The sequence below is a fragment of the Hevea brasiliensis genome, chromosome 2 (genome assembly GCF_030052815.1).
Source record: "Hevea brasiliensis isolate MT/VB/25A 57/8 chromosome 2, ASM3005281v1, whole genome shotgun sequence".
In the NCBI taxonomy this organism is placed as follows: domain Eukaryota; kingdom Viridiplantae; phylum Streptophyta; class Magnoliopsida; order Malpighiales; family Euphorbiaceae; genus Hevea; species Hevea brasiliensis.
In genome coordinates this window covers 49,841,535-49,868,913 of record NC_079494.1, presented here as the reverse complement: position 1 = coordinate 49,868,913, position 27,379 = coordinate 49,841,535, and positions in this window count along the sequence as shown.

The following is a 27,379-nucleotide window of genomic DNA, read 5'->3' as shown; positions in this document are numbered from 1 at the left end:
TTAGCAATTAAATTCTGTTCTGGCATAGCTATACCAAAATAGATGCCGTTGGCAACTATTCTCATCTAGGTGTACTATCGGGTAGTATGTAGCTCTACACAATAATCTCAAGTCAGTACTGTAATCTGCAGCTTACAGTATAAACATCAAGAACATTGCATAGTTACTACGATACATCCCAATAGATCAAACTTTCCTATCTTTTATTCTTTTCGAATTCACCGATATCTGAAACTTATTCTGATTACAATATCCATTAACAATTAACAACTGTAACATCTCTGCCTTCATCTAGAACAATTCTATTACCGCATCTTACTTTTACGTCCTCTTGCCTTACATTAAGTAGGCTTGCCGTTTAGCTTTATAATTTATGGTGTGTTAGAAAATACTTTTCGCCGATAAACTCTTCCTAAACTAATTTCACTTATTCTCACAATCCTTATCTTAAGGACTACTCACTAATGCAACAAAATTTATTCCCCTATAAAGGAATAACAACAGAACATAGAGTTCTAACTCTAACATAAAAGTATGCAGACCCTAGGTCAAACAATACATAAACGAAGAGTGCCATCCTTCTTCTTAACAAACAATACTGGCGCTCCCCATGGTGACACACTAGGGCGGATGAAGCCCTTTTCAAGTAGTTCTTGCAACTGTACCTTCAACTCTGCTGGTGTCATTCTGTATGGTTTTATGGAGATTGGATCCACACCGGGCATAACATTAATTTCAAACTACACCTCTCTTTCCAGAGGTAATCCTGGCAATTCATCAGGAAACACGTCTGGAAAGTCATATACTGTAAGGATGGCCCTCAATGCTGGACTCCCCACTTGGGTGTCTACCACATGTGCCAAGTATGCTTCACACCCCTTTCTGATCATTTTCTGGCTAGTGCAGCCGAAATAATGTTTGATGGCAATAGCTGTCTCTTCCCATGTATTACCACATCACTGTACTAAGGGAGACCGAAAGTGACTGTCTTCAGCCTACAGTCAATCATGGCATGATGCGTAGCTAATCAATCCATGCCCAAGATGATATCATAATCTCTGAAGGGCATTTCAATGAAATCAGATATAAAAGTGTGTCCTTGGATCACCAAAGGACAATCTCTATACATTCTATTAACCCTAACCTCCTGTCCTAGCGGACTTGTTACTAGCACCTCAAAGTCCATTTTTGTACATGGAACAGCAATGCAATCAATGATGCTAGCACTCACATAAGAATGGGTAGAACCCAGATCAAATAACACAAACACATCTTGGTTAAAAGTTGAGAAGGTACCAGCCACAACATTAGATGTCTCGATTTCTTCCCTCTGTCTCATTGCGTAGACTCTAATCGGAGCACTGTCTTGCTCTGATTGTTTCACTGTGCCTTGGCTGCCTGCTGGGCTACCTCTACCCCTGCCTCTACCTCTGCTGGGTGGTTGTGAACTTCTGGTGACAGTGGCTCGAATCGACCCTTCTGCAGTAGTAGGAGGTGGTCCAACTCTGCGACTACTGGTGCAGTCCTTGGCAAAGTGTCCTGTGCCTCCACAGTTATAATAGGCTCCAGTAGCCTTATAACATATCCCACCATGATATCTTCCACAAGCTTCACATTGACGAGAAGGGTAGGAACTTCTAGTTGTTCGACGATTGGACCTTGGTGGTCTCTGCCTTGATGATCCACCTCTGTTATATCCCTGAGCTCGGGGCTCCTCAATTTCTTTTCTCTTTCTCAAATTACTGCTTGAACTCTGACCCATAGGTTTCTCCCTCTTCTCTATTTCATGTTGCCCTTGTGGGGGTTGGGTCTGTACTTGGGCTTGGGCTGACAGATTATCAGCCTTTTGTTGAAAGAAATTGGCCATTTGCTGGGCCATTTGTGCAATAATTTGTACCGATAAAACTGGTACAGTCAGACCTTCGAAATTTTGTGGAGCTGGGGCCTCAACTTGTTCTTCTGCCACTACAGACTGTTCTATTGTCTCATTCTTCTCTTCCATATCTTTTCACAAGATTTTCTAGTCCTGTACAACCAACATAAGGAGATTCCTCTCCATTAGTTCATATTTATGATGTAAATGTACTATATGTATCAAACAATTGAGCAGTTGTAGTTACCGACAAAAAGATTTCAAATTCACAGTTCAAAATTCACTTTAAAACCATTGCTCTGATACCACAAAACATGCCACACCCTACTCCCCTGTAAGATGTAACATGATCCCGTAGTACACCTAATGAATTACCGTACTTCACCTACCGATAACCCATTAGATATACTACAAGGGATTTTAAAACAATTTTCGTGAAATTTAAATCATCGATTAAAATCTGGTGTTATAAATTTTTTTTCAAAATTTCGGCAAAGTGCCGGCTGTATTTTGAGAAAACAGTTCTTCAATCCTGCAAAAGAAAATGCTCCTAATATGTTTTCTAAAATACAACTCCAATAAACTTTATTTCAATTCACAATTCAATTCTCAATAAACAATCAATTCATTTTCAAACTACTCTCATCATAAAGAAACATTTCATTGATTACAAGACTCAAAATTTATAATACAAAACTATTCAAGTAAATAAAATCTCAACTTTATATTTACAATGATTTACATTTAATTACATACCAAAATATTTTACAAGAGTTTTTATACAACTGCTCAAATAATTTACATACATATTATTACATGCATACATCAAAACCTATGTACATGGGTATACCTATGATATACACGAGTGATCTGAATATGTCTTCAAAGAAACTTATTCATCGCTCTATGCTCTTTTACTCATGACAAAGATACAAAGCTATCATTGAGTGGTGAACTCTGGTGCACAACTATAATTTAAAACATAGTACAATATACATTGACAAAATTTATGAGAAATAATTTGGAAATCTGAATACTCATCAAATTCCAAAACTCAAAATATTCATTGCCAATAATGTAAATCATTTGTATAAATGACTTTGATCACAAAATTCAATTTATCAAATCATGACTAACCATTTAAGTAATTCCAACAAAATCAATTATACATAAATCATAATTGAAATCACAATTCTTTACCATTCAAAAGCCATTCTGTTTCTCAAAAATCATTATGTATCTCAAAAACCATGTTGTATATCAAAAATCAATCTTTATCTTAAAAGCCATTCTTTATCTCAAAAGCCATTCTTTATCTCAAAAATCATTCTTTATCTCAAAAGCCATTCTTTATCTCACTAACTATGCAAGACTAATCCGAAAGGGCCATATTCGATGTGATTCTAACTCCCTATGGTCGGGGAGGTCGAATCAGATTCTAACTTCCTATGGTCGGGGAGGTCGAATCATCGTACACAGTACCATCACAATAATGAATCTTCCGCAAGGGCTATAACGATAAAAATAAACTTAGATCTAACCTCAAATCAGAGGAAAATCTAAGCCTGTGCACGTACCATGGTAATCAAAACACAACTAACTCCATTGTCTTCTCAACAAATGAGAGAGACGGGTAATAACCTAGTCAAGCATCTATAGTGAGATATAAAATAATATTACAATCCTTTTAGTGAGCATAAATCACAATATAATTCGATTCAAATTCAATTCCAGTATCCAATAATTTTTATGCTCATCACAATTCAAATCATAAATTTTCATTTTTTCATGAAAATTACCATCACAATTCAAAACATGTTCTATCACAATTTTCTAAAACATAATTTATTCAATCCATAACAATACTTAATACTTGTGGAAATACCATTTCACAAAGCTAAATTCATACATACTATAACAATTTTCAATAATCATTGAATTAAATCCAATGCTTGTTAAACATAATACATAAGAAAAGTATGTCATTTAATCATATGAAATATTCAAATAAAATCAGTTAAAAACTAGTTGTGAACAAACCTCTGATAACTATCTCTTGGTCTTGACTCAGTGTTTCCTTCCCTTTCCCTGAGTCTTTGCTAACTGAGAAACACAATTTGAAGTGTTTCAGTACTCATTTAAACTGTCTCTAACGATAATGCTTGATAATTAATTCACTGAATTCTAATATTTGCTTAGTCAACCTAATATGTCGACCCTCGATGCATTCTAGGTAAATTAGGTTTTAATGTTATTAATATGTCACATTCGATAGTATTTTAGGGTTGGTACATGTTACCAAGTTCATTTCCGTGTATACTGCATTTTCTTGCAATTTGCTGGATTCCGGGATACTAGTTTGACCTAGCTGGACGACCTAGTTCCCTCGGTTTTCGGGTTTCGGTCAAAACTAAAAACTTGTAGATCTATGTCTTATGGAATGCGGGGCAAAATTTCAGGTCATTCTGAGTTATGTAGACCAAGTTATGGTCATTTTACTATTGCTGGTCAAATTGCACCAAAATTGGTCACTTTAGGTCATTTTAGGTCAATTTTGGTTCGGCCAGTTTTTGGACCCGAACTTGTACAAGCTGTTTGACTTGCTTATGGTCATTTCTGGGCTTTGGTGTCTTCATAAGACTTGTAGATATGGGTCTTAGCTATTCATGGTCAAAATTTCAGGTCAATTGGACCTGTTTTGAGTGAGTTATGGCCTAAACACTAACTGCTGCCCAAATGGTAAATTTTCAGGCCTCATTTGCACTTAATCCGGATTTGGTCATTTTTCAAGCTATCTTGCAAGCAGAATTTTGGCAAGCTTTCTTCATGAAAGTTGGCACATTTTGTGCCTAGTTTCACCTCCAATTGGTCTCATACCAATTGGAGTCACACACTTAAAGTTATATGCCTAAAACTCAAACTGCCTTATTGAAATTCTTGCATACACATCAAGCATCACTTTTAACACTCACCAAACTTAACCTTCAAACCAATTCTGGATGTACGACAACCTAAACATAATTTATAACATATTATAGGTCATTTTGGCAGCTGACAATTACATTCAATGTGCACCAACAAGTGCAGAATTTGTCCAACTCAATTTACAACAATTCAATCACCAATTCATGCCCATTTACATGTCCCACTTTAAACCACCATACATACACTCAAACTGCCATAACAACAAACACATTTCAACACCATTATTTCATAAACCAAGCATGAATTCCAGCATTCTTCAAGAGCTAACAAACTGCCACAATGGTACATTTACATTCCATAAATTTCCAAGCTTCAAATTTCAATTCACATTTACCTATACTAAGTATATATCACCCAAACAATTTCCTACACAATATACATTTAATCAATCATTTAATTCACCATTTACAAGCAAAAATAAACTGTCTTTAAAGTGTTTCCATGGCTGCCAAGAGTACACATCTCCATTTAAACATCAAACCTCAAAAATCTCTCCATAATTCAAGTACCCATAACATCCACACAATCTTTAATGAAGCAAGCATCAAAAAAACCTACTTACCACTTTGGAAACTCTTCAAAACTTCACCAAAACTTGGTCTTCTTGCTGCCTATCTATTGCCCATGTGTTGTAGAACAGTTTTTGTGAAGGAAGCTAGTGAAAAATGTGGCTAAATCATGGTTGCATGGAGCTTGGCCATGGATGGCCATGGTGGTTCTTCAATGGAGGCTCACGGCTGAATTTTGAGGTTGAAGAAGAAAATGAATCTGCTGTCCAAATGCAGATTAAGTGGTCCACTTTAGGTGTGAGTGGAGCACTAAGTGATATTTAATGATTGTTTATTCATAACTTTCCTTATTCCCACATTAAGCTCTCAATTTTTGCTATTTAAACTATGTACCACTAATTTAATTTTTCATGACATTTTCCAAGTGTAATATCATGTATTTTTAATGGACATTTAGGTCAAAAGACAACTCGGGGTGTCAAATGACCACAATGCCCCTGTTCGGGTTGCATTCCCGATTTTTCGGTAATACCGGGTTTTGTCCGTTTTTCGATTTCTCACTTTTCTTTGTACTAATTATTTAATCTTTCTTTGATATTTCTAATGATATTTATACTTCAATAAATATTTATTTGAGTCCTAAAAATATTTTCCAGGGTTCCCATGATCAGTAGCTAGTCAACGGTCCACGCCGTGACTTCCCGGGGCGGTCACCCATCGCTAGGGTTCCCGGCTCGCTTAACTTGGTTGCATTTCTTTACTATTATTTTTCCTTTATTTTTATTGTATTTTCGTTTCTTGTATTTCATTATTTAATGTCTCCTCACTCATATCGAAGTGTAGTTCTAGGCATCCTAGCTGTCCGGACAACACTGGTCACCGGAACAGTAGTACGCACTACCGAACATAGGGGTGTCACATTTTAGTTGACTAATAAAGTAAATAGTAACATCTAAACTTAAATTTCAAGAATTGTGAAATTTAAAAGTGTAACATGCCCTAGTACACCTAACAAGATTGGTTTGGATAGATTGGCATGCCAATAGGGCTCAGTTAGTAGTACTGCACATGGCATTATGCCATTCTGTGATTTAATGACTTTTAGCCATTCTGACATTGTGTTGATACTTGGCCTTGTGCCTAATGTTATTACAGCTTATTAGTTGTTCTGTTGCACACGGGGAGATAAATATGTGACTGATAGTGTGATGGCCCGAGGTACTTAATACCCAGTGCCAGTATACCCATTTATCCAGTCCAGTTATCTAGTATAGGTTACTTCGGCAACCAAAAATGAAAGTGGATAAATTTAATGAAATAATGAATATAACAAGTAAGAAAAAAATAAGACTACAAATAATTATCAAAAAATTTTCTGCATAAGACATCAGAACATTCACTACAAATATATTTTATATTATTTCTTTTTATTCTATTATTTTCACCACTAAGCATTATTGCTTAGCGCGTTGCTTTTTGCCACGCATAGGTTTTGGAGAGACCGATAGAGAGCTCAGTAGACCACAGACTGGGTGAGACCTTTTGCAGCTTTGCATAGCGTCCGCGTCACCTCACCGTCATCAGTGCATTGATAGGGCACTAGGTTTTATTTTGGTATTTTGTAATTAACTTTTATTTTCTCATGTGTAATTAAGACTTATGTAATGTATTTTGGTATTGATGTAAATAGTGAAAATTGTGCTTCTGAATGAAAAAGTAAATATTTATTAATGACTTTTCCATAAATATCATATGAAATGAATGATTGAGAAATTGAAATGTTGTTGAAAAATATTGAGATTTCGTTGATGAAATGGAGTTTGGGATTGATTGATTGAAAATTTTGGAAGTGTTTTCACAAGTTCCGAAGAACTGTTTTATCCATTTTTAGCCAGCACTCTGTCGGATTTTCTATAAAATTTGCGGAACCTCAAATAAATTTATGATTTCAATAAATGACTTAAATGAATTATACTTTACAAATTATACTTCATAACTATGAAAAATTAATTAAGGAAGGATAAAAATAATTGAAATAAAATATGGTGTTCCGATACACTGTGTGGCATATCTTACTCGACTACACTGTAGACGAGTAAGGGGTATCACATTTAGTGGTATCAGAGCACGGTCTAGGCGTTTCTGGGTCTAGATCGAGTCCATACCATGCATTGCATTTGTAAAAGTTGAGGTGACAGTAATGCAGATCTGTTTGTTTTTGTTATTTTGATTAGGATATGGACCCCACGTCACAGAGGACAGTTGAGGAGGAAGTGGAGAGTCATGCTCCACCTGCAGCAGCTGAAACTTGGGGTAGGGGAGAACCTTCTCCACCAGCTCTAGCAGAGCCTACTCAGCCTCCACAGGCCAAGTTCCAGCAAATGGCCGAGTTTTTCAGACAAATGGCTGGGGTAATGCCACCACCTCCACAGCAGAAATCACATCTGGAAAGACTGAGAAAATTTGGAGCAGTGGATTTCTTTGGCAAGAGAGAAGATGATTCTGTTGCAGTCAAAAACTGGTTGAACAAAACAGGAAAGGTTTTAAAACAACTCCACTACACTCCAGAGCAAAACCTAGAAGCTGTTGTATCTCTGTTGCAAGATGAAGCTTGCCAATGGTGGGATACAGTGTCTAATGAAGTGCAGCCAAAAGTAATAACTTGGGATTTCTTCCTCTCAGAATTCAAGAAGAAATATGTGGGTAGTGTATACCTGGAAGAGAGAAGAAGAGAGTTCATTAACCTGAGGCAGAGACAGTTGACAGTGGCAGAGTATGAAAAGAAATTTGTCAAACTAAGCCACTACGGAAGGGAGATAGTCCCTAGTGAAGCCGAAAGGTGTAAGAGATTTGAAGAGAGATTAAATGATAATATAAAGATCATGATCACTGCCTTGGGAATCACAGACTTTACCAAGTTAGTGGAAGCTACAATAAAAGTTGAAAAGGTTAGAATAAGTGAGCAGACTAGAAGGGAGAGACAGCAGAAGAGGGGCCCGGGTCAGTCTAGATCATCTCCTGCACCAGAAAAGAAGTTCAAAGGTCCACCTGCACAGAGTTTAGGTCAACCACAAGGTCAGAGTCAGTCCCAGGGGCCCAGGCCACTGTTCACCCCTAAGAGAGGTCAGTCCACACCATCAGTGGGCAGCTCTCTAGGGACGGGGTTCAGTGGACCAACTCCAACATCTTCTGCATGTCCGCATTGCCTGAAGTGGCATAAGGGGGAGTGTTGGAGAGTAACAGGTGCCTGCCTAAGGTGTGGGTTGACAGAGCATCAGTTAAGGAACTGTCCTCGCAGAACTACTATAGCTGCTCCAACACCAGCAGACAGACATGCTCCTGCACTACAAAGGGGTAGGAAATCTGGAAAATCTGAGGTAGTGGGACCATCACAGAGGCCTGCATATGAGCCAGCAGAGAGGCTTGAGGGTAAAGCACCTACCAGAGCTTATGCCATAAGAGCTCAGGAGGTGCAAGATGCCCTGGACGTCATCAGGAGTATGTTCTCCCTCTACAATACATCTGTGCATGCATTGGTGGATCCACTCATTCATACATCTGCATTAACCTACCCATAGAAAAGGGGATATTAGTAGGGGAGAGTGACCAAGACATTCTGGTTACTAATCCATTGGGCCATAGTGTAATGGTGAACAAAGTGTACAAGGGTTGCCCGTTATGAATTCTTGGCAGACCTGATTGAGTTGCCTTTCCATGAGTTTGATGTGATTTTAGGAATAGACTGGTTGTCACGTCATCAAGAAATTGTTGTTTGTAAACTGAAGAGGATTTCTTTGAAAACTCCTGAGGGAAATGAGATCACAGTTGTGGGGAAAGGTCAGATTTCTTGTCCAATGTCATCTCAGGCACAGTTGCAAGAAAACTGATGAGAAAAGGCTGTGGAGCCTACCTAGCACATGTGGTGGATACTAGGTAGGCTAAGCCAGATCTATATGACATACACACAGTAAAAGACTTCCTAGATGTGTTCCCTGAAGAATTCCTTGGCTTGCTACCAGAAAGGGAAGTTAAATTTACTATTGAGATACTGTCGAGTACAGCGCCAATCTTTATTGCTCCTTATAGGATGGAACCCACAAAATTGAAGGAACTGAAAATCCTGTTATAAAAGTTGCTGGATAAGGGGTTCATACGCCCCAGTGTGTCACCATGGGGAGCTCCAATGCTATTTGTGAAGAAGAAGGATGGGACTTTGAGGTTATGCATCGATTACCGGCAGTTGAATAAAGTGACAGTGAAGAACAAATATCCGTTGCCTAGAATTGATGATCTGTTTGATCAATTGAAGGGAGCAGGAGTATTTTCTAAAATTGATCTCAGATCAGGGTATCATCAGTTGAGGGTAAAGGATGCAAATGTGCCAAAGACTGCATTCAGGACCCGGTATGGGCATTATGAGTTTCTAGTGATGCCCTTTGGCCTAACAAATGCACCAGCTGCATTCATGGACCTTATGAACCGTATCTTTCATCCATACATAGATCGGTTCGTAATGGTCTTTATTGATGATATTTTGGTGTGTTCCAAGACCAGGGAAGAACATGATGAGCATTTGAGGATTGTTCTGCAAACCTTGAGAGAAAAGAAGCTGTATGCTAAGTTGTCCAAGTGTGACTTCTGGACGAATGAAATTGCATTCCTTGGACACATAGTGTCAACAGATGGGATTAGAGTGGATCCCAAGAAAATAGAAGCAGTGATGGAATGGAAGCCTCCCAGAAATACAACTGAGGTTAAAAGTTTCTTGGGGCTAGCTGGGTATTACAGAAGATTTGTGAAGGGATTTTCTTTAATAGCTGCTCCAATGACCAAATTGTTACACAAGAATGTCACATTTGACTCAAATGACAAGAGTCAGGCCAGTTTTGAGAAGTTGAAGGCTATGTTGACAGAGGCACCAGTGTTAACACAGCCAGTGTCTGGAAAAGACTTTGTGGTCTACAGTGATGCCTCTCATAATGGGTTAGGGTGTGTATTGATGCAAGAGGGGAAGGTAGACGCCTATGCTTCCAGGCAGCTAAGGCCACATGAACAGAATTACTCTACCCATGATCTAGAACTTACAGCAATTATTTTTGCACTGAAGATACGAAGGCACTACTTGTATGGTCAAAAGTGCTACTTTTACACAGACCACAAAAGTCTGAAATACTTGCCAACCCAGAAGGAGCTCAAACTTAGACAGAGGTGATGAATTGAGTTCCTGAAGAACTATGATTGTATGATTGATTACTATGCTGGGAAGGATAATGTAGTTGCTGATGCTTTGAGCAGAAAATGCATCACCGCTCTGAGATCATTAAATGCCCACCTATCTTTAGCTCAAGATGGAGCTATTTTGGTTGAGTTGCAAGTGAGGCCAAACCTGTTACAGCAGATTTTAGATGGGCAGAAGGTAGATGAAAAGTTAATGACTACTGTGAGTAAAGTCTCAGAAGGGAAAGTAACTAACTATGAGGTGAAATCAGATGGGTGTCTGTACTACAAAGAAAGAGTATGTGTACTACATGATGGGGAATTGAAAGTCAGTATCCTAAAAGAGGTACGCACCAGTTTCTATACTATGCACCCAGGAAGTACAAAAATGTATCATGATCTGAAGCTTCATTACTGGTGGCCTAGTATGAAGAAGGACATAGCTGATTATGTGACTAAATGCTTAACATGTCAGCAAGTGAAGGCAGAACATCAAGTTCCATTGGGTTTGCTATAGCCCATACGCATACCTGAATGGAAATGGGATTGGGTCACTATGGATTTTGTAAGTGGTCTACCTCTCACCCAAAAGAAGTATGATGTAGTATAGGTGATAGTTGATAGATTGACGAAGTCACCACACTTTCTGCCAGTTAGGACTGACTACTCACTGGAGAAGTTAGCAGAATTGTATATCAGTGAGATAGTTGGACTGCATGGAATTCTACTTTCCATCATATCTAATAGAGACCCAAGGTTTACGTCGAGATTTTGGAAGAAGTTGCATGAATCCTTGGGTACACAACTCTACTTCAGCATAGCTTTCCATCCTCAGATGGATGGGCAATCAGAAAGAGTAATCCAGGTAAACAATTGAAACCAATTGAACTAATACAAATATTGAACTGAAATGATAATAATAATATGAAATATATGTTAGGTCCTTGAGGATATGCTGAGGAGTTGTGTTATTGAGTTTGAGGGAACTTGGTATAGATCACTCCCACTGGCAGAATTTACATACAACAATAGCTATCAAGCTAGCATCCAAATGGCCCCGCATGAAGCACTACATGGGAGGAAATGTAGAACTCCAGTGTGCTAGACTGAATTGGGAGAAGACAAACTGGTAGGGCCAAACCTGGTGAAACAGACTGAGGAGAAAGTAAAACTAATCAAAGCCAATCTGAAGGTTACCTCAGACAGACAAAAATCTTATGCTGACCTGAGGAGAAAAGAAATAGAATATGCAGTTGGCGACAAAGTGTTCCTCAAGGTGTCACCATGGAAAAATGTACAGAAGTTTGGAAGAAAAGGTAAGTTAAGCCCTAGGTTTATTGGCACATATGAAGTCATTGAACGTGTGGGTCTAGTGGCCTACAGGCTAGCTTTACCACCAGAGCTGGACAATATCCACAATGTGTTCCACGTATCTATGCTAAGAAGATATCGCTCAGATCCTTCACATGTCATTACCATGACAAAAATTGAAGTACAATCGGATTTGATATATGAAGAAGAACCCATATGGATCCTGGCTCGGAAAGTGAATGAGTTGAGGAATAAACAGATTCCACTGGTGAAAGTGCTTTGGAGGCACCAAAACACCGAGGAGGTAACTTCGGAAAGTGAAAAGACAATGAGGCAACAGTTCCCTCAACTGTTTGCATTAGGTAAATTTCGAGGACGAAATTTAAATTAGAGGGGAAGAGTTGTAACACCCTCCCTATAGCATCTCCATACATTCTACTGTTTCGGTGACTGGTGTCGGTCCGAACAGCTAAAACGTATGGAAAAATATTTAAACTAAAGTGAGGAACCATAATCAACTCAAATATTAATAAGAAAAATTTTGAAAAAATTTTAGAAATAAAATACAACCAAGTTAAATGAGCCAGTGCCTTAGCGATGGGATACCCAGAGGGGAGTTGTGGTCTTCGCAACTAGGAGCCCTAAACCTGAGAGAAAATTCATAAAATAATTTTTAGGACTCCAAAGAAGAGTCATTGAGGTTTCTATAGCATTAGAAAGCCAAGAAAATGCTTAAAAAAATTTTTCAATCAGTACAGACAATTTTAATCTGTTAAGTCAAACGGAGGGCATTTTGTTCATTTCGCCTTCAGAGGTGATTTTTGGCCGACTTGTCCAGTTAAGTAAATAATTATTATGACATAAAATATGAATAAATATTGCTACAAATTAAATTGAAATTGAGCAAAAAAGAAAAGAAAAAGAAAATGAATTAAATAGGAAATTATGACATCACATGATGTCAATAGTGTGCCGCCACCCAATCACATGGTGACACATGGCTATAACTCACTTAAAATGAGTTAAATGGGCCGAAATGAAAGAAAAAAAATCAGATTTCTTTTTCCTTTCTTCTTCTAACCGAAGCCCTCCCTTCTCCCTTCCACCATTAAAGCTTCACCAAGCTTGAGTTCACCACCCAAATCACCCCAAAACCCTAGCTGCCCTTCATAAATATTTACCCTTACACCTAGAGCAAGTCTTGGGCAGCAAAAAGAAAGAGAAGAGGAGGAGTTCTCAAGCTTTGGGAATTAGCTAAATCAAGGTTAGTGTCCAAACATTTGCTATTTTTTTATTAAATTCATGTTTAATGGCATGAAGTAAGTAGGAAATTGTAAGAAAACAAGATAAAAATGTGTGTGTGTGCACTCTAAAAATTTTGACAACAAGGGTTGGTTAGGGTTTGGAAATTTTGCTTGATAGCAAAGTGGTGATGAGCAACCCTTGGTATTTAATGAGTGATTGAACATAGTTGTGTAAGTGAAATGCAAAGATTATGCATGAATGAACCTTGAAAATGTGGACACTTGAACAACATTAGGGTTTGCTCATATGATGGTTCATTAACCTTGTAATGGTCAATTAGTGACCATTTGAATGTGCACGATGAGGAAATGAAGTGAGTTGAGGCTTGACATTTGAGTGTGGGTGAGCTACCTTGGCTGACCTGCAGGACTGAGCATGAGTCCAGCAGGTTTGAGCAGCTATAAATGGAGTTGTAGAAGTTCAATTGGTCCAAGGCTAATTGGACATGAAACTAGACACATAATGGCACAACTTTGGTGAAGAAACCCTGCCCAAAAAACCAAAGCAAGTTGACCTAAAAATTGCCCTAATCTGGGTGACTTGTATTCTGCCTAGGCAAAATAACCAAATAAATAATGTTTATTCATTTAGTCATATCTCAGTGTAGAAAGGTCCAATTGACCTGAACTTTTACCAGTAGAAAGCTGAGACATAGACCTAGTTTTGCCTAGAATTTTGGATTCTGTCCAATCCGGCCAGTTATGGTGTTTAGGCTATAACTTGAGTTACAAAACTCCAAATGGAGTGATTCCAAAAAAAATATGTAACGAGACACAATAAGGAACAAGTTTCATGAAGACAATTTTGCCAAATTCCTACTGTACAAATTACTAATGGAATAGTAAACTTAGTGCTTGAAATCTGAAAATTGTGAATAACCAACACTAAGCTTTGAAATGGTATTGGCAACCAATACCAACAACTTTAAAATGCAAAATGTGGTATGTTGGCAATATTAGAACCAATGTACCTATTGTCTATGCAAAAGTCAATATTTTAGTTGACTAATAAAATAAGTTGACTAATAAAATAAATAGTAACACCTAAACATAAATTTCAAGAATTTTGAAATTTAAAAGTGTAACATGCCCTAGTACACCTAACAAGATTGGTTTGGATAGGTTGGCATGCCAATAGGGTTCAGTTATTAGTACTGCACATGGCATTATGCCATTCTGTGATTTCATGACTTTTAGCCATTTTGACATTGTGTTGATACTTGGCCTTGTGCCTAATGTTATTACAGCTTATTAGCTGTTCTGTTGTACACCGGGAGATAAATATGTGACCAATGGTGTGATGGCCCGAGGTACTTAATAACCAGTGCCAATTTACCAATTTATCTAGTCCAGTCATCCAGTATAGGTTACTTGGGCAACCAAAAATGAAAGTGGATAAATTTAATGAAATAATGAATATAACAAGTAAGAAACAAATAAGACTATAAATAATTATCAAAAAATTTTCTACATAAGACAACAGAACATTCACTGCAAATTTACTTTTTATTATTTCTTTTTATTCTATTATTGGCACCACTAAGCATTATTGCTTATCGTGTTGCTTTTTGCCACGCATAGGTTCTGGACAGACCGATAGAGAGTCCAGTAGACCACAGACTAGGTGAGACCTTCTGCAGCTCTGCATAGTATCCGCATCACCTCACCGTCATCAGTGCATTGATAGGACACTAGGTTTTATTTTGGTATTTTGTAATTAACTTTTATTTTCTCATGTGTAATTAAGACTTATGTAATGCATTTTGGTATTGATGTAAATAGTGGAAATTGTGCTTCTGAATGAAAAAGTGAATATTTATTGATGACTTTTCCATAAATATCATATGAAATGAATGATTGAGAAATGGAAATGTTGTTGAAAAATATTGAGATTTTGTTGATGAAATGGAGTTTGGGATTGATTGATTGAAAATTTTGGGAGTGTTTTCACAGGTTCCGAAGAACTGTTTTATCCATTTTTAGCCAGCACTCTGCCGGATTTTCTATAAAATTTGCGAAACCTCAAATTAATTTATGATTTCAATAAATGACTTCAATAAATTATACTTTACAAATTATACTTCATAACTATGAAAAATTAAATAAGGATAAAAATAATTGAAATAAAATATGGTGTTCCGATACACTGTGTGGCATATCTTACTCGACTACACTGTAGACGGGTAAGGGGTGTCACATTTAGTGGTATCAGAGCACGGTTTAGGCGTTTCTGGGTCTAGATCGAGTCCATACCATGCATTGCATTTGTAAGAGTGGAGGTGACACTAATGCAAATCTATTTGTTTTTGTTATTTTGATTAGGATATGGGCCCCATGTCATAGAAGGCAGTTGAGGAGGAAGTGAAGAGTCATTCTCCACCTGCAGCAGCTGAAACTTGGGGTAGGGGTGAACCTACTCCACCAGCTCCAGTAAAGCCTGCTCAGCCTCCACAGGCCATGTTCCAGCAAATGGCCGAGTTTTTCAGACAAATGGCTGGGGTAATGCCACCGCCTCCATAACAGAAATCACATATAGAAAGACTGAGAAAATTTGGACCAGTGGATTTCTTTGGTAAGAGAGAAGATGATTCTGTTGCAGCCAAAAACTGGTTGAACAGAACAGGAAGGGTTTTAAAATAACTCCACTGCACTCCAGACCAAAACCTAGAAGCTGTTGTGTCACACCCTACCCCTCCGTAAGGCATAACATGATCCCGTAGTGTACCTAATGAATTACCAACTTCGTCTCCTGATAACCCATTAAATACACTACAAGGGATTTTAAAACTTTTCTTACTTCTTTTTACTATGGTGAGCACTATTTACAGGTGTTAAATTTTTTTTTGAACTAAAGTGAAACAGCTAACACATTTGAATAATTAACAATTTCTGCAAAAATTTTGGCAGAGTGCCCTCTGTAATTTGAATAAAACAGTTCTTCAAAAACCTGTAAAAGCACTTCAAATATATTTCTCAATCTCAAACTCCAACATCCAAATCAACACAAAAAGTTTCCCAATATTTGTCTACTCAATCCACAATAATTTAGGCCATGACACAATTTTTCTGCACATGCTGTGTTGTACAGCATGACAAAACACACTCACCCCAATAATCGAAATCAATGAGGGAGGAAGCTAGCTAAATAATGAGTACTCATCCACACTCACCTCAGACTAACAAGTCAAAGAGGGAGGAATATAATCACACTCACCCCAGACTGATAAGTCAAAGAGGAAGGAATATAATAACAGTGTCATACCAATTGTGAATCAAAACAATTCCAAATCACAATATTTTATAAAATTCCCAAATCACATTTTATCTCAAAATTTCCATTTGCAAAGTAGGCAACACAATAATTTCCAAATAAGATTCTCAAAGCCAAAACAATCAAAAATTATTCATAACTCATTTCTCCAAATAAATTTTTTAGTAAAAGCAGTGAATATAAAAAGTATTGTACACAGACACAATTTAAAACTATAATGTTCAAATAAATTTTTAAGTAGAAAATAAGAAATCAAAATTATTGTGCACAAACACAATTTAAAAAAATAACATACAAATAATCATAATTTATTTCAATTGAAAAATTCAAAAGAAATAACTATTGTGCACAAACCTCTGATAACTGTCTCTTGGCTCTGACTCAGTGTTTCCTTCCCTTTCCCTGAGTCTTTGCTAACTGAAATACACAATTTGAAGTGTTTCAGTACTCATTTAAACCATTTCTAACAATAAGGTTCAATAATTAATTTATTGAATTCTATTATTTCCTTAGTCAACCTAAGATGTTGACCCTCGATGCACTCTTGGTGAATTAGGTTTTAATGTTACCAATGTGTCATATTTAATAGCCTTTTAGTGTTGGTACATGTTACTAATTTCATTTTCATGTATAGTGCATTTTATTGCAATTTGTTGGATTCCGGTATACTAATTTGACCTAACCGGATGACCTAGTTCCCTCAATTTTCGGGTTTCGGTAAAAATTACAAACTTGTAGGTCTATGTCTTATTACACGCGGGGCAAAATTTCAGGTCATTCTGAGTTATGTAGACCAAGTTATGGTCAATCTACCAATGCTGGTCAGAATGCATCAAAATGGTCACTTTAGGTCATTTTTAGGTCACTTTTGATTCGGCCAGTTTTTGGACCTAAACTTGTACAAGCTATTTGGCTTGGTTCTGGCCATTTATGAGCTTTGGTGTCTCCATAAGAATTGTAGATATATGTCTCAACTATTCATGGTAAAAATTTCAGGTCAATTGGACCTGTTTTGAGTGAGTTATGACCAAAATACTAACTGCTGCCCAAATGGTCAATTTTCAGGCCTTAATTGCACTAATCCGGATTTGGTCATTTTTCAAGTTACCTTCCAAGCAGAATTTTGGTAAGCTTCCTTCATGAAAGTTGGCACTTTTGTGCCTAGTTTCACCTCCAATTGGTCTCATACCAATTGGAGCCACACACTTAAGGTTCTAAGCCAAAATATATACTGCCCTGCAACATACTCTTCATTACATACCAAAGGATACATTTAACACTTACCAAGTTATACATTCATGCCAATTTTGGTTTGTACCATAACCTAAACACATTTTACTTCACATTTTTGGTCATTTTTGGCAGCTTATAACCACACTCAATATGCACATTATAGTCCAGAATTTTCCAAGTTCAAATTACAAAAAATTTAATCACATAACCTAGCTCATTTACATGTCCAAACTCACACCTTTATACATATGTACATGCTGCCATAACAAGCACCATAATTCAACAATATAATTCCATAAACCAAACCACAAAATAACATATCTTGATATACACTTCAAGTTTGCCGAATTGTACCTCTCTTTCAATTAACTTCCAAGCTTCCAAATTCAAGTGTACTTTCACATATATATTTAGTATACATTACCCAATTTATTCCTACACACATAAACACTTCATCAACACTTTAATCTACCGTTTACATGCAAGGATAAACTGCCCTTATTGAAGTTCCATGGCTGCCAAAAATATACCTCTCCCTTAACTCATCAAACTTCAAAAATCCTTCCACAATTTAACTACCCATAACATCCATCCAAAGTTTAATGAAACAAACATCAAAAATACATACTTACCACTTTTGAAATTCTTCAAAACCTTGACTAAACTTGATTTTCTTGCTGCCTATCTACTGCCCAAGTTGTGTATAACAATTTTTGTGAAGGGAGCATTGAAGGATCATGGCTTGATCATGGGAAATGGGAGCTCAACGGTGGGACGGCCATGGATCTTTTTCTTTGGGAGCATTTCGGCTGAATTTTGAGAGGGTTGAAGAAGATGAGCAATCTTTCCAAATGAAGGTTTAGTGGTCCACTTAAGTGAGGTGAGTGGAGCACTAAGTGAGATTTAATATTTGTTTAATCTTAAATTCCCAAATTCTCACATTAAGCTCCTATCTTTTGCTATTTGACTTAGGTACCACCAATTTAATTTTTCATGAAATTTTCCAAGTGTAATATCATGTATTTTTAATGGAAATTTGGGTCAAAAGACAACTCGGGGTGTCAAATGATCACAATGCCCCTGTTCGGGTTGCATTCCCGATTTTTCGGTAACACCGGGTTTTGTCGTTTTCTTGATTTCTCACTTTTTCTTCGTACTAATTAATTAATTTTTCTTTGATATTTCCAATGATATTTATACTTCAATTGGTCTTTAATTATGTCTTAAAAATATTTTCCAGGGTTCCCCACGATCCAGGGCTAGTCAACGGTCCTCGCCGCAACTTCCCGGTGCGGTCACCCATCGCTAGGGTTCTTGGCTCGTTTAACTTGGTTACATTTCATTGCTATTACTTTTCCCTTATTTTTCTTGTATTTTCTTTTCTTGTATCATTATTTTATGTCTCCTCATCAATATTTAACTGTAGGTCTAGGCATCCTAGCTGTCCAGACAACACTGGTCACCGGAATAGTAGAATGCACTACCGAACATAGGGGTGTTGCATGTTGTATCTCTGTTGCAAGATGATGCCTACCAATGGTGGGATACAGTGTCTAGTGAAGTGCAACTAGAAGTAATAACTTGGGATTTCTTCCTCTCAGAATTCAAAAAGAAATATGTGGGTAGTGTATACCTGGAAGAGAGTTCATTAACCTGAGGCAGAGACAGCTGACAGTGGCAGAGTATGAAAAGGAATTTGTCAAACTGAGCCGCTACGGAAGGGAGATAGTCCCTAATGAAGCTGAAAGGTGTAAGAGATTTGAAGAGAGATTAAATGATAAAATAAAGATCATGATCACTGCCTTGGGAATCACAGACTTTACCAAGTTAGTGGAAGCTGCAATAAAAGTTGAAACGGTTAGAATAAGTGAGCAGACTAGAAGGGAGAGACAGCAGAAGAGGGGCTCGGATCAGTCTAGCTCATCTCCTGCACTAGGAAAGAAGTTCAAAGGTCCACCTGCACAGATTTTAGGTCAACCACAAGGTCAGGGTCAGTCCCAAGGGCCCAAGCCACTATTCACCCCTAAGAGAGGTCAGTCCACACCATCAGTGGGCAGCTCTCCAGGGACGGGTTCAAGGGACCAGCTCCAACATCTTCTGCATGTCCGCATTGCCTGAAGTGGCATAAGGGGGAGTGTTGGAGAGTAATGGGTGCTTGCCTAAGGTGTGGGTCGACAGAGCATCAGTTAAGGAACTGTCCACGCATAACTGCTACAGCTGCTCCAACACAAATAGACAGACCTGCTCCTGCACCACAAAGGGGCAGGAAATCTGGAAAATCTGAGGCAGTGGGACCATCACAGAGGCCTGCATCTAAGCCAGCAAAGAGGCCTAAGGGCAGAGCACCTGCCAGAGCCTATGCCATAAGAGCTCAGGAGGAGCAAGATGCCCTGGACGTCATTAGGGGTACATTCTCCCTCTACAATACATTTGTGCATGCATTGATGGATCCACTCATTCATACATCTGCATCAACCTACCCTTAGAAAAGGGGATATTAGTAGGGGAGAGTGACCAAGACATTCTGGTCACTAATCCATTCGGCCACAGTGTAGTGGCGAACAGAGTATACAAGGGTTGCCCGTTAAGGATTCAGGGGTATAAATTCTTGGCAGACCTGATTGAGTTGCCTTTCCATGAGTTTGACGTGATTTTGGGAATTGACTGGTTGTCACGTCATCAAGCAATGGTTGATTGTAAACTGAAGAGGATTTCTTTGAAAACTCCTGAGGGAAATGAGATCACAATTGTGGGGGAAAGGTCAGATTTCTTGTCCAATGTCATCTCAGCCACAATTGCAACAAAACTAATGAGAAAAGGCTGTGAAGCCTACCTAGCACATGTGGTGGATACTAGGAAGGCTAAGCCAGATCTATGTGACATACCCACAGTAAGAGACTTCCTAGATGTGTTCCCTGAAGAATTGCTTGGCTTGCCACCAAAAAGGGAAGTTGAATTTGCTATTGAGATACTGCCGGGTACTGCACCAATCTCTATTGCTCCTTATAGGATGGCACCCACAGAATTGAAGGAACTGAAAATCCAGTTACAGAAGTTACTGGATAAGGGGTTCATACGCCCCAGTTTGTCACCATGGGGAGCTTCAGTGCTGTTTGTGAAGAAAAAGGATGGGACTTTGAGGTTATGCATCGATTGCCGGAAGTTGAATAAAGTAGCAGTAAGAACAAATATCCGTTGCCTAGAATTGATGATCTGTTTGATCAATTGAAGGGAGCAGGAGTATTTTCTAAAATTGATCTCAGATCAGGATATCATCAGTTGAGGGTGAAGGATGCAGATGTGCCAAAGACTGCATTCAGGACCCGGTATGGGCGTTATGAGTTTCTAGTGATGCCCTTTGGCCTAATAAATGCACCAGCAGCATTCATGGACCTTATGAATCATATCTTTCATCCATACCTAGATCGATTCGTAGTGGTCTTTATTGATGATATTTTGGTGTATTCCAAGACCAGGGAAGAACATGATGAGCATTTGAGGATTGTTTTGCAAACCCTGAGAGAAAAGAAGCTGTATGCTAAGTTGTCTAAGTGTGACTTCTGAAAGAATGAAATTGCATTCCTTTGACACATAGTGTCAGCAGATGGGATTAGAGTGGATCCCAAGAAACTAGAAGTAGTAATGGAATGGAAGCCTCCCAGAAATACAACTGAGGTCAAAAGTTTCTTAGTGCTAGCTAGGTATTACCGAAGATTTGTGAAGGGATTTTCTTTAATAGCTGCTCCAATGACCAAATTGTTACACAAGAATGTCAGATTTGACTGGAATAATAATAGTCAGGCCAGTTTTGAGAAGTTGAAGGCTATGTTGACAGAGGCACCAGTGTTAACACAGCCAGTGTCTGGAAAAGACTTTGTGGTCTACAGTGATGCCTCTCATAATGGGTTAGGGTGTGTATTGATACAAAAGGGAAAGGTAGTCGCCTATGCTTCTAAGCAGCTAAGGCCACATGAATAGAATTACCCTACCCATGATTTAGAACTTGCAGTAATTATTTTTGCACTGAAGATATGGAGGCACTACTTGTATGGTGAAAAGTACTACATTTACACAGACCACAAAATTCTGAAATACTTGCCAACCCAGAAGGAGCTCAACCTTAGACAAAGGCGATGGATTGAGTTCCTGAAGGACTATGATTGTGTGATTGATTACCATCCTGGGAAGGCAAATATAGTTGCTGATGCTTTGAGCAGAAAATCCATCACCACTCTGAGATCATTAAATGCCCACCTAACTTTGGCTCGAGATGGAGCTATTTTGCCAGAGTTGCAAGTGAGGCCAAACTTGTTACAGCAGATTTTAGATGGGCAAAAGGTAGATAAAAAGTTAATGACTACTGTGAGTAAAGTTTCAGAAAAGAAAGTAACTGACTATGAGGTGAAAGCAATTGGGTGTCTGTACTACAAAGGAAGAGTATGTGTACTAGAAGACGGTAAATTGAAAGTCAATATCCTAAAAGAGGCACACACCAGTGTTTATGCTATGCACCCAAGATGTATAAAAATGTATCATGATCTGAAGCTTCATTATTAGTGGCCTGGTATGAAGAAGGACATAGCTAATTATGTAACTAAATGCTTGACATGTCAGCAAGTCAAGGCAGAACATCAAGTTCCATTGGATTTGCTATAGCCCATACGCATACCTGAATGGAAATGGGATCAGGTCACCATGGATTTTGTAAGTGGTCTACCTCTCACCCATAAGAAGTATGATGCAGTATGGGTAATAGTTGATAGATTGACGAAGTTAGCACACTTTCTGCCAGTTAGGACTGACTACTCACTGGAGAAGTTAGCAGAATTGTATATCAGTGAGATAGTTGGACTGCATGGAATTTCACTTTCCATCATATCTGATCGAGACCCAAGGTTTACATCGAGATTTTGGAAGAAGTTGCATGAATCCTTGGGTACACAACTCTATTTCAAAGATGACTTTCCATCCTCGCATTTAATGGGCAAGCAGAAAGAGTAATCCAGGTAAACAATTGAAACCAATTGAACTAATACAAATATTGAACTGAAATGATAATAATAATATGAAATATATGTCAGGTCCTTGAGGATATGTTGAGGAGTTGTGTCATTGAGTTTGAGGGAACTTGGGATAGATAACTCCCACTGGCAGAATTTGCATATAACAATAGGTATCAAGCAAGCATCCAAATGGCCCCGTATGAAGCACTGTATGGGAGGAAATGTAGAACTCCAGTGTGCTGGATTGAATTGGGAGAAGACAAACTAGTAGGGCCAAACCTAGCGAAGACTGAAGAGAAAGTAAAACTAATCAAAGGCAATCTGAAGGTTGCCTCAGACAGACAAAAATCTTATGCTGACCTGAGGAGAAAAGAAATAGAATATGCGATTGGTAATAAAGTGTTCCTCAAGGTGTCACCGTGGAAATGGGTACTAAAGTTTGGAAGAAAAGGTAAGTTAAGCCCTAGGTTCATTGGCACATATGAAGTCATTGAATGTGTGGGTCCAGTGGCCTACAGGCTAGCTTTACCACCAGAGCTGGACAAGATTCACAATGTGTTTCACATATCTGTGCTAAGAAGATACCGCCCAGATCCTTCACATGTCATCACCATGGAAGAAATTGAAGCACAACTAGATTTGACATATGAAGAAGAATCCATACGGATCCTGAGTTGAAAAGTGAAAGAGTTGAGGAATAAGCAGATTCCACTGGTGAAAGTGCTTTGGAGGCACCAAAACACCGAGGAGGTAACTTAGGAAAGTGAAGAGACAATGAGGCAACAGTTCCCTCAACTGTTTGCATCAGGTAAATTTCGCAGGATGAAATTTAAATTAGAGGGGAAGAGTTGTAACACCCTCCCTATAGCAACTCCATACATTATACTGTTCCAGAGACTGGTGTCGGTCCCGATAGCTAGAACTTCTGGAAAAATATCTAAACTAAAGTGAGGAACCATAATCAACTCAAATATTAATAAGAAAAATTTAGGAAAAATTTTAGAAATAAAATACAACCAAGTTAAATGAGCCGGTGCCCTAGCGATGGGTAATCCAGAGGGGAGTTGTGGTCTTCGCAATAAGGAGCCCTAAACCTAGAAGAAAATTGATAAAATAATTTTTAGGACTCCAAGGAAGAGTCATTGAGGTTTCTATGGCATTAGAATGCCATGAAAATGCTTAGAAAAATTTTTCAATCGGTACAGACAATTTTAGTCTGTTAAGCCAAACGGAGGGCATTTTGGTCATTTCGCCTTCAGAGGTGATTCTTGGCCGACTTGTCCAGTTAAGTAAATAATTATTATGACATAAAATATGAATAAATATTGCTACAAATTAAATTGAAATTGAGTAGAAAAGAAAAGAAAAAGAAAATGAATTAAATAGGAAATTATGACATCACATGATGCCATTAGTGTGCCTCCACCCAATCACATGGTGACACATGGCTATAACTCACTTAAAATTAGTTAAATGGGCAGAACTGAAAGAAAAAAATCAGATTTCTTGTTCCTTTCTTCTCCCATCCGAAGCCCTCCCTTCTCACTTCCACCATTAAAGCTTCACCAAGCTTGAGTTCACCAACCAAATCACCCCAAAACCCTAGCTTCCCTCCGCAAATATTTACCCTTACACCTAGAGCAAGTCTTGGGCAGCAAAAAGAAAGAGAAGAAGAGGAGTTCTCAAGCTTTGGGAATTAGCTAAATCAATGTTAGTGTCCAAACTTTTGCTATTTTTGATTAAATTCATGTTTAATGGCATGAAGTAAGTAGGAAATGTAAGAAAACAAGATAAAAATGTGTGTGTGTGCACTCTAAAAATTTTGGCAGCTAGGGTTGGTTAGGGTTTGGAAATTTTACTTGATAGCAAAGTGGTGATGAGCAACCCTTGGTATTAAATGAGTGATTGAACATAGTTGTGTAAGTGAAATGCAAAGATTATGCATGAATGAACCTTGAAAATGTGGACACTTGAACAACATTAGGGTTTGCTCATGTGATGGTTCATTAACCTTGTAATGGTCAATTTGAATGTGCATGATGAGAAAATGAAGTGAGTTGAGGCTTGGCATTTGAGTGTGGGTGAGCTGCCTTGGCTGACCTGTAGGACTAAACATGTGTCCAGTAGGTTTGGGCAGCTATAAATGGAGTGATAGAGGTTCAATTGGTCCAAGGCTAATTGGACATAAAATTACACACATAATGGCACAACTTTGATGAAGAAATCCTACCCAGAAAACCAAACCAAGTTGACCTAAAAATTGCCCTAATCCGAATGACTTACATTCTGCTTGGGCAAAATGACCAAATAAATAGTGTTTATTCATTTAGTCATAACTCAGTGTAGAAAGTTCCAATTGACCTGAAATTTTACTAGAAGAAAGGTGAGACTTAGACCTACAACTTTCATAAAGAACACAAATCCAAATTTTGACCATAACCTAGTCAACTTGCCAACCAAACATAGGTTACCAAATCGGGTGGAACCAATTTTGCCCAGAATTTTGGATTCTATTCATTCCGGCCAGTTATTGTGTTTAGGCTATAACTTGAGCTACAAAACTCCAAATGGAGTGATTCAAAAATAATATGTAACGAGACACAATAAAGAACAACTTTCATGAAGACAATTTTGCCAAATTCCTACTGTATAAATAACTAATGGAATAGTAAACTTAGTGCTTGAAATCTTAAAATTGTGAATAACCAACAGTAAGCTTTGAAATGGTATTGGCAACCAATACCAACAACTTTAGAAAGCAAAATGTGGTATGTTGGGAATATTAGAACCAATGTACCTATTGTCTATGTAAAAGTCAACATTTTAGTTGACTAATAAAATAAATAGTAACACTTAAACTTAAATTTCAAGAATTGTGAAATTTAAAAGTGTAACATGCCCTAGTATACTTAGCAAGATTGGTTTGGATAAGTTGGCATGCCAATAGGGTTCAGTTAGCAGTACTGCACATGGCATTATGCCATTCTGTGATTTCATGGCTTTTAGCCATTCTGACATTGTGTTGATACTTAACCTTGTGCCTAGTGTTATTACAGCTTATTAGTTGTTCTGTTGCACACCGAGAGATAAATATGTGACCGATGGCGTGACGGCCCAAGGTACTTGATACTCAGTGCCAATTTACCCGTTTATGCAGTCCAGTCATCTAGTATAGGTTACTTAGGCAACCAAAAATGAAAGTGGATAAATTTAATGAAATAATGTATATAACATGTACAAAACAAATAAGACTACAAATAATTATCGAAAAATTTTCTGCATAAGACATCAGAACATTCACTGCATATTTATTTTCTGTTATTTCTTTTTATTCTATTATTGGCACCACTAAGCATTATTGCTTAGCACGGTGCTTTTTGCCATGCGTAGGTTCTGGAGAGACCGATAGAGAGCTCAGTAGACCACAGACTGGGTGAGACCTTCTGCAGCTCTGCATAGTGTCCGTGTCACTTCACCGTCATCAGTGCATTGGCAGGACACTAGGTTTTATTTTGGTATTTTGTAATTAACTTTTATTTTCTAATGTGTAATTAAGACTTATGTAATGTATTTTGGTATTGATGTAAATAGTAGAAATTATGCTTCTAAATGAAAAAATGAATATTCATTAATGACTTTTACATAAATATCATATGAAATGAATGATTGAGAAATGGAAATGTTGTTGAAAAATATTGAGATTTCGTTGATGAAATAGAGTTTGGGATTGATTGATTGAAATTTTGGAAGTGTTTTTACTGGTTCCGAAGAACTGTTTTAACCATTTTTAGCCAGCACTCTGCTGGATTTTCTATAAAATTTGCGGAACCTCAAATAAATTTATGATTTCAATAAATGACTTAAATGAATTATACTTCACAAATTATACTTCATATCTATGAAAAAATTAAATAAGGAAGGATAAAAATAATTGAAATAAAATATGGTGTTCCGATATACTGTGTGACATATCTTACTCGACTACACTGTAGACGGGTAAGGGGTGTCACATTTAGTGGTATCAGAGCACAGTTTAGGCGTTTCTAGGTTTAGATCGAGCCCATACCATGCATTGCATTTGTAAGAGTTGAGGTGACACTAATGCAGATCTGTTTTTTTTCATTATTTTGATTAGGATATGGACCCCACGTCACAGAGGGCAGTTGAGGAGGAAGTGGTGATTCATGCTCCACCTACAGCAGCTAAAACTTGGGGTAGGGCAGAACCTACTCCACCAGCTTCAGCAGAGCTTGCTCAGCCTCCACAGGCCATGTTCCAGCAAATGGCTGAGTTTTTCAGACAAATGGCTGGGGTAATGCCACCACCTCCACAGCAAAAATCACATTTGGAAAGACTGAGAAAATTTAGAGCAGTGGATTTCTTTGGCAAGAGAGAAGATGATTCTGTTGCAGTCGAAAACTGGTTGAACAGAATAGGAAGGGTTTTAAAACAACTCCACTACACTCCAGAGCAAAACCTAGAAGCTGCTGTATCTCTATTGCAAGATGATGCCTACTAATGCTGGGATACAGTGTCTAATGAAGTGCAGCCAGAAGTAATAACTTGGGCTTTCTTCCTCTCAGAATTCAAGAAGAAATATGTGGTTAGCGTATACCTGGAAGAGAGAAGAAGATAGTTCATTAACCTGAGGAGAGACAGCTGACAGTGGCTGA